Source organism: Carassius carassius, chromosome 28 (assembly GCF_963082965.1).
Source record: "Carassius carassius chromosome 28, fCarCar2.1, whole genome shotgun sequence".
Lineage (NCBI taxonomy): Eukaryota > Metazoa > Chordata > Actinopteri > Cypriniformes > Cyprinidae > Carassius > Carassius carassius.
Genome location: NC_081782.1, coordinates 9,781,611 through 9,796,244, shown reverse-complemented (window position 1 = coordinate 9,796,244; position 14,634 = coordinate 9,781,611). Strand labels below are relative to the sequence as shown.

The 14,634-nt window shown below is 37.0% G+C and overlaps 1 protein-coding gene across 1 annotated transcript in view; it reads left to right on the top strand.

Moving 5' to 3' along the window:
- The first annotated feature begins 5,846 nt into the window (after positions 1–5,846).
- nrip1a (nuclear receptor interacting protein 1a) overlaps positions 5,847–14,634 on the top strand; it is a 31,383-nt gene continuing 22,595 nt past the window's right edge. Inside the window, exon 1 of the mRNA XM_059514200.1 lies at positions 5,847–6,113. The gene's annotated coding sequence lies outside the window, so the exon portion shown is untranslated. The remainder of the gene's footprint in view (positions 6,114–14,634) is intronic.

Below are 14,634 nucleotides of genomic sequence, written 5' to 3'. Positions count from 1 at the left end.
CATTTGGTCAGGAATGTGATGGCGATGTAACTTTTCTTTCAGCAAGATTTTTAAACTTCTACAAAATTATGCAAATAAAAATGTGCAGCAGTGTTTTTCTTATTCGGTTTATGAAGGTGCTGAAAATGGATACATTTGGATTGATAATTGTATAATAGTATCATATTTTGCACATGCAATTTAGATGGTTTCATTGTATATTAAATAATAATAATCATTTCTTTCATTTTAACAAATGTTACCATCACTACAGACTCTGCATCCATTGCATACTAGGTTTTCCCACTGACTCTGAAATTTAGGAGTCAGGACTTAAGTAAATTTCTTAAGTTCCCACTTGTAATTACAACTTTGCGTTAGCGTCATGTGCGATTAACTCATAAATACGATTTTTCCAACATTAATCGAATGCATCATTTCTTTATTCTAAATGTGTGGGGGCATGTCAATGAGTGAAAAAGTTTTTTTAAGGTGAATGTACAAAAGATGATAGTATGGTACAATTACGCTAGAATGTATAATGATTTGATTTACAGCACCACTTCATTTGAATAAAAACATAAGCAAAAACACATTTGTTGCACATCCTTTATTCATCATTTTATAGAAGTAGGGAAAAGGTACACCCCCATGTTGCTTCGACCAAAGTGATTTGAACACATCTGATGTCGTAAGTTCCTTAAATATGAACTTCCCAGGATGACTTGAAAGCATCATACTACTAAAATCAATTGCTGTCAATTACAGAAATAAAACAAACAATATTATCAGACATTCGAGCCTCAATGCCGCAAAGCCCTTTAACATTGTTAGGAGAACTGACTATAGACTAGTGAAAGGCTGGGTGTGAATAGCTAGATCTGGGATGTTCGCAGGTGACATTTACCCAGTGTTAAATCACACAAAGAGCTAAGATAACCCTCCACCTGATGACTTAGCAGCCCTGGCTCTGAGGACCTAACCCTGCGGTCCTTTTCGACTCCATTCCTCATTCGGTCGGCTTTCCTTTAGCATGTACCCTAAATGGAAGGAGTGCACAATGAGAAATTAGATACTTGCCCCATTCAACCTGATCTGTGGATTATAATGTGAGATCCTTCACATGGAGGAGACAGTCGCCCAAGGCAAAATAAATGTGGGACCTCAGCACATTGATAAGAGGTATGCTCATGTAGAGATTAACATAAGCAATTTGTCATGGAAAAGTCCAGCTTTTGATAGGGTTACCCCATTCAAATGTAGGATTATAAATGCCTTCCTCGGGACAAAGGAGAAATATTAACCATTTGTGCCACCGAGATTCAAGGGAGATTTACTCAAATGACATTTTATTGCTAGGAGGAATCAAAGCATCTTTTCTGAGTGGAATGGAATACCGATTAATATATTCAACATCAACATTTTTAAAAATGCATTTCAGATTTCATAGTTTTGTGCATTGGATAAACTGTGAAGCAGGTTATGCGCAGCTCATACATCCCTAACCCTTTAGATTCCCCAAAGCTAAGTCAGTGATTTTCCATGCTTAAGCATTTGGATAAAAAGGGAACAAGGCCAATGAGAATTGGAAGTCCCTTTGGGAAAAATTGGGAGACTGTAGATGGGTAAGATGTGAACTGTGGTGATGCCACACATGGCTGCACAATGTGCACACAGTGAGGTCTTTCCTTTGTAAAACGCCAAGTCTTCCGCCCCCGCTCTCCGTTCTGCCACACAAGTGCAGAAAGCCACAGTGTCACAACCCTGCACATAATACACTCATGGGGTTATTTCCTTTTTTTCTCCATCTCTTTCTCCTCCACTTCCCTCTCATTTGCTGTCTTGAGATCTTTAACCACATTGCTCTGCCACATCTAGCCGGCATCAGCGATGTCTTGTAAACATCTGATGATTGTTCTCTGTTATGAATAATAAATGTTTTATTTGAGATATGATTTGATAAGTTCTCTTTTTCACATAGAACAAACAACATAATGCTCCCTATCCACTGAGACCTCAATGGTAGGACGTTTGTCTTTTATTTTCACTGCTTCTTCTTTGGACGTTGAAACCTTGCCAGATCTTAAGCAGCCATAATAGCAACCTTACTTTCTCTGAAATGTAGTGCTGTATATGTGGGCCGCATGCATAACCAGCAGTTATTGATCTGCATCGCTCAGGGAAATAACGAGGGTTACATTACGATACAAGGCCTAAATCCACAGGGTGTCTCACCTCAAACAAGCATGCATCCAAAAGCCACAGCGCATCAGAAGGTTGCAAAACCAACTAAAAGCCACTGTCTAAGTATTATGTCCCATTAACCAACTAGTAAGGATATTGACATTCTCTACACAAAAAACAAATAATTGACACTTTAATGGACAGGAAACACTCCAGTATATATGGACGCCAAACACAGGCTAAAACAAGCAATTAACCCCTCTGAGCAATCTGAATGCTTTGCCAAATTAGTTGTAAATGCAACATCCTAGCACGTTAAATGTGAACAAGAAGATATAATAAAGAGTTGTCACATTTTTTACTTCACTGAATATTTCTCAAGGTTGGTTTAGTTTTAAAAGTAAGCACAAACCTTAAAGTCTTGGCTTAAATAAAGCTATTGAGCATTTACATTATTATTGACCATAAAACATGTTCATCATGTTGTACCACTACATGGGGTAAGCTGTCACAATGGAAAATGCAATTAAAAATAGACTTTTCAGCAATTATTGGAGCTGTAAAATATTTATGAAATGCAGTTTTTTCTAAAACTGCAAAAATGTAATACACAAAAATCTCATCATTATTTTGGCTGTTCTGGTAAACCTAATTGTTTTATTGTCTTTACTTGTTTTCTCAAAAACGAAATCTAAAATCTGATATTTGGAATTATTTTCCATATTGGGAAAAAAGACATTGATGTATTTGGCACATGCTTTTATAAAGCAACTTCTATTCTAACTTCTTTTATCAGATCTTTTTTTTTCTGGGAATCAAACCTATGTGTTGCTAGCATCATGCAATATCATTTGATCTACGGAAAGACCAAATTATGTCTGAAAACCAACATATATGAAAAAAAAAAGAAAATATTTGTGTTTTTGGACTTAAATCTTCATAGTTGCTGACACTGTTACCACTAGTCCTAGTTTCCCCTATGCACCCTCAAAACTTTAGCCTTGGTTTGACCCAGTTCTAGTTAAAACAGCTTAGCGTGACATAACCTCTGTGACAGACACTAACAGGCTGCTGAATAACTTTTTTGACAGCTTCACTGAATTATTTCAGTGCAAGACCTTTGAACATATTGCTTGAGGAAATGTACATTGTCATATGAAGATAAAGTGACTAAACCTCATTATCAGCAGTTCAACAAAATCCTAGACTCGCAGCTTGGTTGTGGGCATCAATTAACACAAGTTATCAAGTAGCAATATTGCGTAGTGTTCATGATATTAAATTGTCATTTTTATATTTTTATGTCAGTGTTCATCGCGCTCTCACTTCACAATGCCTATTTTCAGTGACTGTGTCAATATTGCGTTAAACAGTAATTTTCCTCTTAATGGTGGCCTCTTTGGCAAGACCAGCAACCTTTGTATTTGAGTCCAAAGGGGAGATGGCAGTTTGTGCTTCTCACCCCATATCCTTGTTTGCACCTGCCTGCCTGGGGAGCCTTTGCTCTTCCTGGTCATTGAAGGTTCAAGGGAAATCAGCAGAATCAAAGGTCATTGTCTCCTGGCAGACCTAATGTTTCCCTTTGTGACCGTCACATGCTGAGGCCAAAGTCTCTTTGTTTTTGCCTCTGCTCTCTGGTCGGGGATCAGTGTTTGAGCCACTAGACCTTTCTAGAATCAAACAGAGGAAATGGATGTGTTATTTAATCCTATTATTATACTTTAAAGGAAGCATACTTGCATGACTTTGATTTCGCTGTGATAAAAGGGGTTTTTCGGTATCTGAGTGCTGGTAGAATATTCTATAAATATACACAACTGAAGTACAATCAATGTTTTTGTTCAAATAACATGATATTCCTACCAATTTTGTGGGTAGTGCATTGAGCATCTCATAATTTAATGTTCTAAATTAATAATAAAACCCACTTGGTACACTATAATGTTGAAAATATATTATCACCCAGTGATATAAGTTAGAGATATAGTATATTCTACATACCTTTATACATACAGTATAAAAAAAAAAAAAAAAAGTTGCTTCAGTTGCGTGATTGTTTGTATTGTTGTAAAATGTAAGCTGTATTATCACATAGCCCTCTCTTTCTCTCTCTCTATATATAAATATGTCAAACTCTCAAAGAGTATCACATAGCATGCATTGACACATAGGGTGATATAGCAAATCTAAATGGGTTGACTAATAAACTACATTATTGCCCAGCTCTTTATGTAAACTTGGATATGTATACATGCAGCAAATACTTACTTAAGGTGATATATAAACTTTAAACTATGTTACCTCTTATCTGCTAAATGCAACTATAAGGCTTGCAAATATTAATCTCTTAGAAGCATTAGCATCATGATTTTCTGTAAATATGCTTTGAAACAATGTGCCTTGTGAAAAGCGCTGTACAAATATAATAAAGACTTTATTTGGATAGTAACTTAACATTTTACATTAAATCTTTAACTTTAACCATAGTCAGTGAGCTCTGAAAATGGTTAAACATAACACATGAGCAAAAGGTTTTTCTTTCAGCTTGTCACTCAGCAGTGAAACATGTGACTGTCTTGGGAGGGAGAGGTCATCTACTGTAGTAAGGAGGGGCAGCTGGGATGTTAACATCTCTTTGTATGCAAGAGAAAAACTGTGAAAAACTTGATGGCTGATACTATGTCCCATCAGGATATAGCCCATCTGTAACCCCAGCGGGGTATGTTTACTCCAGCCAGAACTATTGACTGGTCATATGGGGTCCCAAGAAGTGTGAACTTGGTGTAAAAGCTGTGTCTTCTCAAGGCATAGAAAGGCTGAACTAGGCAGGCTGTGAAATAAAACTTTTTTTTTTAAGTTTAATGTTTGTCACGTTCATTTTTACTATGGAAAACAGATTTTTAGACTATATTTCTTCTTTTTTTATAATAAAGATATTTCTTTATGCAATTGGAAAATGGGAAGGAAAAAACACCTATGGATTAAAGGACTGCATGCATGAATTTACATCTGAGAATCGTGTGTATTGTCCTTTCCTGTGCTGTTTTCATGTGATCGTACATGCCATGATCTGATTTAAAGCACAGGGTTAGGAAGAGAACAGATAGTTAAGCTGTGGCTTTAAGGGTGGCTCCCATTAGAACAGGGAAGTCTGATTCATTTTAAGCGAATCGAATCGCTCGGGTGATTCTTGTAGTGAGCCGATTAAAACAATTCAATAATTCATTTGAATCACCACTCAAAAGTCTTCCCGTGAAATAATTTTACACACTTTTTGTTTTGTTGTTATTGCTATAAAATATAGTTGAATACGGATAAAAAAATGTGCTGTTTATAGCAAAATTTATGATTAATTATATTTAATGTGTCAAATGTTTATTGTGTTAAAGTAATCCACCCCACACAATTTAGTGTCAGCGACTATGTCATCCAAAATGCAATCAAACATTTTTTTTTTAGCTATCTTGAAAGCTATCCTGAAACCTCATGAATGTGCATGTATTATTTAGTCATTAAGAAATGCTAAGTAGGCTAATTATGGTGTTTTGTTGCAAATGTGGTTGACATAATAGACCTTTTTTCATATAAAGGTGCACTTAGAAGATTTATTAACGAATCGGTTCTGCCGAACCATCACAAGAATGATTCTTTCGTGAATCGGATCTCACTAGCGTCCATGAGGGTAGGAGGAGTGAACATGGCATTGCAGAGTGCCGGGGATACCGTGAATAAACAATTCTTCAGATAAGCGACTGCCTGCAGGAGTCAAGAGCACTAGAAACCGCACATGTGGGGAGTAGACGCTGTCAGCCCCATTTACCTTTTCGTTATTTACAAAAAATAAATAATTACATCTCAATTGTTCTTAAATAATCATTTACGCGTCTCCGACTGTTCCCTGAATGCAGCATAATTTTCAACGGGATTCTCTTTTTTCACCATCCGCGCAGGTAAGGCTGGGTGTGAAAATAAGATTTCTGGTATAATAATTTATTTAATTTGTTTTATCCGTGCATTAGCAGCAAAGCCAGAATCCGCTATGTATTTGAATGGCTTGTGCGTATATAAAATAAGCAGGCGATATATATGGGGTGGTGGGAGCTGACGTTTCCATTTTGATTCTTCATATATTTCATTGAATGTTTACATGCAGGTATGTGCCTATAATATGTGCGTTATTTATTTATCTAATTTTCTTTATGCATGAGATCAAACGAATACATGAAAGCGACAAGGACTTGCTTCCTTTATAAGCATCCTATACCAGAAATGAAGCAACTCAAGTACATTTATAGAGGCAAGCACGTGAAATGTGATATAAAAGAGTGTTGTTGTTCTAATAGTAGCCGAACCGAGTTAAAGCTCTAGAATAGATCGTTACTCTAGTTGTGATAAGAGGATGATTTTGGCTGCTTGCTTTCCTCATGTTTAGTCTAACCGAGACTCTTCGAAGTGTTTGTGTGAAATCTTTCAAGTGCTCCTAGATCTTGTATCGAGAAACATGAAATTATCTCACCTACAAAAATATTTCTCATGAAATCCAGTGTTTATTTCTTATGAAAATATTATTGTGTTCAGTGGCTTATGAGATGTGTAAGAAGAACATCATATGATTCATATTACATTTTTTTTGAGCATGTGGATGAGATACTTAACGTTTTAAATTTAAATGTGATTAAAATGTGAACTGAAATTTTTTCTTTTTTTTCATTTAGCTAATTAGCAAAGTTTTACAAATTAAGTGAACTTTTGAGAAATAGCTTTAAAATAATGTTCACTGATATGATGCTCTAGTCACATAGCCTATGCCTTAAAGAAAATGCTATTTTATTCTATGTTGAGGTGGTCGCCCTGTGGGCATAGCCATGTTCATATCACATGACCCACTGTCATCTCATGCAATTGAATTACTTCTACTATTAAAAAATTTACTTCACTTTTTTTTTTTAAACGTATAGACATTAAAGAAAAAAACAACACTCTGAAATGGCAATATTCGCCACTGTTCCACAGAGAGAAATCACAATAGTTCGTCAGTTGTATTCCAGTGTGAACCACAAACAACTCACACAAATGCAATGGGATTGAATCTGAGAATATGTACTGTAAGTATTTGTATAGTTTGAAATGGAGAAAAATAAAAGAAAAAATAAACAGATTTAGAGTTGCGGCAGCAGTTAGTAAACATACTACTTGCCTCCAGGCCAGTAGGTGTCAGTATGATATTACTGAGTGTACCTTTACATATTATACATTTAGGCCTTTGGCTTTTGTTGTGTTTTTCAAATCAGTGTGGAGCTGTGAACAACAACAGGACCTGGAATATTTAATGTTCAGGGTGTTGACTCATATGGTACTTTAGAATAAATAGAGCCTACCTCATGATGTTTGACAGTATTGAATGAGCATGGTGCCATGGTGTCATTAGCCCAGCTGTACATTATGAGCCGTAGAGACACTTTCTCTTTTTTGAAGCATTTTTTTTAATGTTCATTTTTATGTTTGTGTAAGCATGACTAAATCAAATCCGCAGAGGTTGTTCTCTTTTTACATCAGACCTTACTTTTTGTTTGCTCTGGTCTTAAAAAGTCCCAAATGTTTACATTTCGGGAGGAACAGCTTGCTTAAGATCATGATGACATGTAACCCAAAAACCTGACTACCTACTCACATTATGTTAAAGCTTACTTTAGTACGTTGTGTGGTTTTGTTTAAAGTGTTGCTCTTAACCTTTCTTAAAAGGCTGTGAGGAACGCTTTTGTAAACGATCTTGTCACTGAAGTGTAGATTAAAAGAGCTGGATATCTTGGATAGTGATAACAGCCAGTTAATACTAATATTTGTAGACAGAATTTCAAGTCCAGTTTTCTGTATTTGTAAATGAATCATTTCTTGTAATATCACTTGTTACTCAAGGGCTAGATCACCCACAAATGAAAATCTTTCAACATTTCTTTACCTTCATGTCATTCCAAACCTGTAAAACTCTGCTTTTTCTGTGGAACACAAAGGATTTATTTCATGCAATGAAAGTCAATGGCATTTCATGTTGTTCTTGACCCCATTTACTTTAGTTGCATTAACAAAAGCTGTTCTTTAAAATCGTTTAGTATCAAATTTTAAGTGTGAGTTCTACAGGTTTGGAACGACTTGATTCGCTAATGTTCCTCTTCATTTAATTTCATTTTTGCTTAATTTAGTTTGTTTTTTTCTGTATATGGCCGGACTCCCAAATAATGCTCACATAGTCCTAAGGAGATGTTTGCCAGCTCTTGCGGTGCTTTTTTGTTGTTCTGAATGATTTTATGATGTCAGTTCATTGTATTACAAATTGAATTTCAATGCTCAGGTAACTGGACTTTGACAGAGTATCTGCGGCTGGCATAGAGAGACAGAAATACTCCTGTCCTTTTGCACAGAGCGGAACAGTAAATGCCATCTGACCATGTGGAAAGAAAGCCAGGATGAGGAAATGGAGGGATGGAGTGAAATGGTGAAATGTTTGTGTGTGCGTGTGTCTCCGTATGGATGGCTGGAAGGGGTTCTTTGTTCATGAGATAATGACAGGATCATCTACCAGACAGGAGGTCACCACGCCCCTCAATCATAACCCATAATTGATTGACCATAATGGAGATTGAAGTACATTATTCATAGTTTGCGCGAAAAAAATACAGCCAGCCCACTGTGAGATAGGGGTCAGATAAATCAGGAGGAGAGGTGCGTGTGTAAGCAACAGCTTGTTGAAGAGACAACCAGCTGAACGTGATCTTGTCAACATCAGAGATCAATGAGATCTCAGCAGTGTACCAGCTTTTAAGAAAAAGACATTTATAGTGGCTCTTAAATTGGCTCGTGTTGTGGTCTGTGAGGAGGGGGGGGGGGGGGCGTTGGTAAAAAAAAAAGACAAATGCAAGCAAAGAGTCTTGTATTAAACTAATGGCGTAAGCAAAAGTGGAGGGCAAAAGGAAAGAAGCATCTTAAATCATGTCTCCGTGTGCCAGCTCATCTATCAGCAGTACACCACAGAAATGATTTTTCCATCTGTAGAATAGAAATGTCAGCCCGAGGCGAGCGATGTGTATCGTGATGTTTTTATAGAGTAGGCCAATATTAGGTATGCGATTTATGACACTTGTGCAACTATCCTTAACTTCACATGCATAAAGACTCAGAAATCAGGAGCCAAATGTAACAGGTTGGGTTTGAATGCATTTACTTAAGATTTATGGATTATTTTATTTTTAGGCACTAAGTCCGTAATCTACTTTTTTTTTTTTACAGATTCCTATTTGGTTTTATAGACATGCCCACTGAAGCCTCCACATACATCTGTAGAATTTGAATGACGGTCATTCATAAAGTTCTACAGTTTTACCCCTTACATATTCATTTGTGATATTTTCTAGGTCACATTTTGGATTATGGATTGCTGATGTATTACATGTTCATGGAGGTTTCAGCATCAAGATTTGAGGTTAAAGTATGTATAAGTATGTACAAAATTTAGAGTTTATGTGTGACCCGACCACTTAAAATTTTGCTATTTTCTTCCTCACTAGTTGTAAAATAATTGTCAAAATGCTGTTTAAAGTGCTTTATAGAACTAAATGTATACTGACATTAATTTTTACGTGCATCATCCACATCTTAACATCCAGTCAACAACTAATTCATAAAACCAAGTCAACTTCCCAACATTTAAAAAATATAATAATAATAATTTATTGTGTGTACATCACAATACATAAGAAATGATCGCCCACTTCTGTTTCCTTGCAACGTTTAGAGTTTTGAGGTACTGTAGGCCATCAGTGTCCCAGAATTATTTCAAATCAGCCAATATGCTTTCATATACCAATAAAAGCTATTAAAATCCATAGCACCAAATTTTGCATATTTCTTTCAAAATCAGTGTAGAAACTGTAAAAATCTTCTGCAGATTCCAATCGGCCTACTTATAACTAAATGTCACAGTGACTTTAAGAACTTTCACTCTTTAAGTTGGTTTAGATGTTGAAGAAATATTCACCAAAACCATTACATTTTGTTTCTGCAGTCAGTTTAGAATAAACACAGCGGGTTGAGCCGATCATTTCCAACATGTGTTGCCCTCGCTAGGTCTCTAGACAGCTTTAATGGCCGTGGGGATAAAGGTTTTCGCAGGTCACTGTGTGGCAGGATCAGCATAATTGAAGGCTTGAGAGGACGGAGTAGGGGCGATAGTTAAAGTGGACTTAAGACTGTTATTCAAGGGAGTCTTAATTTAACCACCCTGGGTTATATGAAGCAAAGCCCACTGAGAAAAGTGGCTCACTCGAATGCCAATCATTCCTCACCAATCCTGAGACTTTTGAAGGTTACAGGGCTGTCTGTGGCTGGGCTGACGGATTGATGTATGTCCCCTGTCGAGCAGAGAATTCAGAGTCCAAGGCCGCCGCAGTGCTGTCCTATTAGGGGGGATTGTCCTTCACAACTTCTTAGCCGCCTGTCCTTTTTGGAGCCTACAGAGCTCAGGCAAGGGCATTGTGTCTGCTACAATAAGCCGAGCTGTGAAGTGCTTCACCCTCACATAATTATATGGCTTTAATGCAAGCATCTTTCACTGTTCATCCACTCAAACCAGCAAGCGCAAAAAGAGCGGCATTGTCAGAGAGAGTCGCTGGATGTATCCCTACTTCATTATGACTTGCTCTTCAGAGAGCTTTTTTAGAAATTAAATTGCTTTGGCAATTAACTAAAAGGGGATTTTTGGAATTTATAAATGACTGAGAAGATTGATATATGGCGAGAGAGGAAAGCAGCACGTGAGATGGACTTGAGTCTGTGTTAATGGATTTATCGCCACGTTGAGAACCGCATGAAAGGAGCGAGAATCACTGTACCCACTTTTTAGGACCATGACTGTTTCATGATCATACTCTTTGTGCTTGAGACTTTTTTTCTGCCAGGTACTGTGAAGGTAAAGTCTTTCCAAGGAGCTCTGTGGCGACATTACGACACGGGTGATTTCAACGGCTGCATTTTTGTATTCCAAGTTCGATAAGATATGAGGTCATGCTTGCTAGATGTCGTTAGGAAAATCTAATCCAACGGTTGCCTGCCGAGACAAAGACGGCTCTGTGGTGAGCAGATCAAGAAAATAATGCACAGCTTGAACTTAGACCTTCAAGGTGTTACTTAAGAGTTAATTAAAAGAATTCATTGCCTGGTAATCTATAACATATGGTGAGAGAAGATTGTGTCTCCACTTTGAATACAAACGCTGGGTATTACCGTCTACTCGTACAGTGTATGGCCTTTTCAGAGTTTAGTTTAGGGAAGAATGGTTTGTTGATATATTATGTGCCACGGTGGAAATGTGTCAGCTGGTAGATTTTCTGCTGTACTGTTTATACCCCGATTTTATCCAGCCTGATTTTAAACCGATATATGTGCGTATGTATGTAATTTGATCATTTTTAAGATTTTTAATATTTATAATATATATAATAGTTTCTTTGTTCTTGACAGTCACTCTCAGTTTTCTCTAATAGGTCTCTCTACAGCTAGTAAATGAACTTCTTATTGCTAGAGGCACTGAGAATGAGAGGGAACCCCATGTTTAGCCAAAATAATATGTTCTGTAAAGACATTTCATATTTTCTTTGTATGCTTTGCTCATTTCAATTGTTAAATACCATGGTTGTTATTTTTGAATGCGGCTGAAACGGAAAAATAGATTGTGCTGTTATAAAGATATTACAGATGAGTTCTGGGGCAGTATGGTCATCACAGAGAAGTGTTCAGAGTTTTTGAAAATGTTTGAACAGTCAGACAGTTCATGGTCAAGGGCTGTTTAGCGTGAGTGTCTGGAAAGTCCTCTGGCCATGATTTGGCAGAGAGCGAGCGGTGATGGGCAGCAGATCCACCGCGCTAAAGCATAAACTGGGCTAATCTGTTACTGAGCAACAGCAGGCACCTCTTCACAGCACGTTGTGGGTGTATAGTTCATGTCGTTTCCCGGGGGATGCGGTTTTGTTGAGTTCAGCTCATGGCTCATTTTTTTGCTGTAGGCTGGTTGCCCTCCATGTTTGGACTGTGGAAGGAATCTGCAGTGATGGAGAGACAGAAACACGAGGGACAGCTGGGTAAACATTACAGCCCTGTGTTTTCAACACGCCACTTTGATATGTTAATTCTTGGTGCTTTTGCATCGCTAGAGAGGTGTAGTCTTTTTGTTGTGGTCATTTGTGGTTTGTTTAAAGGTTTTATTGGTGCTTTGAACAAAAAGTGTCACCTCATTCATCACAAAGGGGCAGCTGTTTTTCCATTTGATAGTCATCAGTAAATCAGAGCATTACCCTTCCCCCAAGTAGCGCATACTAAATGCAGCTCTGCGAGACCTTGGAAGTGGCGGACATGTTTTGGTCACACCATTGAGGATGACGCTATCGTCACCCTCGCTCGTGGCCTTAGAACTGACCCAGAGGGCCAGATTTTTTTCCCACCAGGCTGAGATAATTATCATCTAGGCTGCTTTGAAACAGCACTTTACTGTTCGTTGGTGTATTTTTAGTGGGCATCTCCAATAATGGGGGCCGAAACCTGATCCAGCCTGCTCTGAGTTGAGTGGATTAAAGCCGTTTGCCAGTAGTGTGTCATCCGTAGTTCAAGGTTGACATCCACTTTAGGAGTCACACCAAGGTCAAGCACAGTTTAATAAGCTGTTTTGTCAGGTCGTGACACATGATCTTCCCTCGACCAGTGATTTGGGTTAATTATGAACAATGATTTCACCGTAGCTGAGGTGAAAACAAGGCTCCAGGAAGAAAGCGGAGTGTGTCAGATCACCTGAACACCTGATTTGTTATTTGTGGAAGGTAACAACCTCATGTAAAGTGTTAGGTAAGGCTATTTAAGATGAACTGAGGTGAAAGTGATCATTATTATCATTTGGGGTGGGTGAGTGAAGTAAAGGTGCTGTGATTTTGACCTTTCTGTTTATGGAATAATATTGAAAAACTAAAATGAGTCACAGTTCCCAACTGAATATCAATTAGCACAACTGTTTTCAACATTGATAATAATAATAAGAAATGTTTCTTGAGCAGCAAATCAACATATTACAAGGATCATGAGACACTGACAATTCAGTTTTGCCAACAAATATTTTTTTTATATATATATAACAATAGGAAATAAATATTTAAACTTTAGTAATATTTCACAGTATTAATGTTTTTGCTGTTTTTTTGTTAAATAAATGCAACATTGGAAAGCATAAGAGACTTTTATGTTTTTAATAAAAACATTATTACAGTAGTGTACATTTATTTAGAATTTATAATATCTGCAATATGTTAATAAAGTGTTATAACTGTGTTATTGCTATTATATATATATATATATATATATATATTCATTATATGCATTATTCATACCGTTTTTTTTACTATTAGATATTACAGATTATATATTATAAAACCATATCATACCATTTCATATTTTAAATTCTAGTGACCTTCTCATTATTTTGTGTGTGAAATAAAAATTATCTTTTATTCATGTATATGATTGGGTTTCCACACATTCAGAGTTGAAGTGACCAAACGTAATAATTTATGAATAAGCTGTCAAAAAGCCCATGTCCTCTGTACACGATGAGAGTCTGACTATTTTAATTCCCATGCTCCAAGACAGATTAACATGACCCTAAGTCTTTTATGATGTTTTCCACCACCAAAGTTTTGTTTTAGAATGTCATTACAGAAAGAGGTTTTTCTAAAATCTCCAATTTTAACCTTTAGACGCTTAAAAAAAAATAAAAAAGATAGATTTGGTTCTTTCTTCACGATGCTAGATGGGCAGACTGATGTGATTGTTCTTAGCACAAACCTCATGGTAACTTTTTTGCTGTGCTGTGTTCATTTGTGGCATCAGCAGAAAGGAACTAGAACACAGAATCACAACTGCTACGCTAGGGTAGAATTATTTGGGCCAAAGTGCACAAAATTGAGGCCACTTGTTGGATTGTCAGATTTTGCTGATAGCAGAACCTTATTGTTTTAATCTGCACGTAGGAGTTTTTTTTTTTTTTTTGTAGGTTTAAACAACTCCTTCTTGACACACTATTGACTAAGTTCTGGTCTCAGCAGCGCAGTGTGTTACATAAGATAGGATAAGTTGTATTAGGAGTCTACTTACAAGCAAATCGACCTGTTTTCAGAGCAAATCTCAGGGGATTTGCGATAATCTAAAATGACAGTTGTGACCTTAATACCCTTTTGATACATGTCGACGTGACCCTGCGCAAACCAGACCTCAACTCCAGGTCAACTGCAGTGACACAATTTCACATATGCTTCAGTTAACCTCCATTTTATGCACAGTATGCTGACAATTTTCAGCTTTTATGTGCCATTTTGCTGCTTATGCAATTTTGGTTCACTTGACATTCGCAGCTAGACACCTCTGATGTAGCTAGCCTGT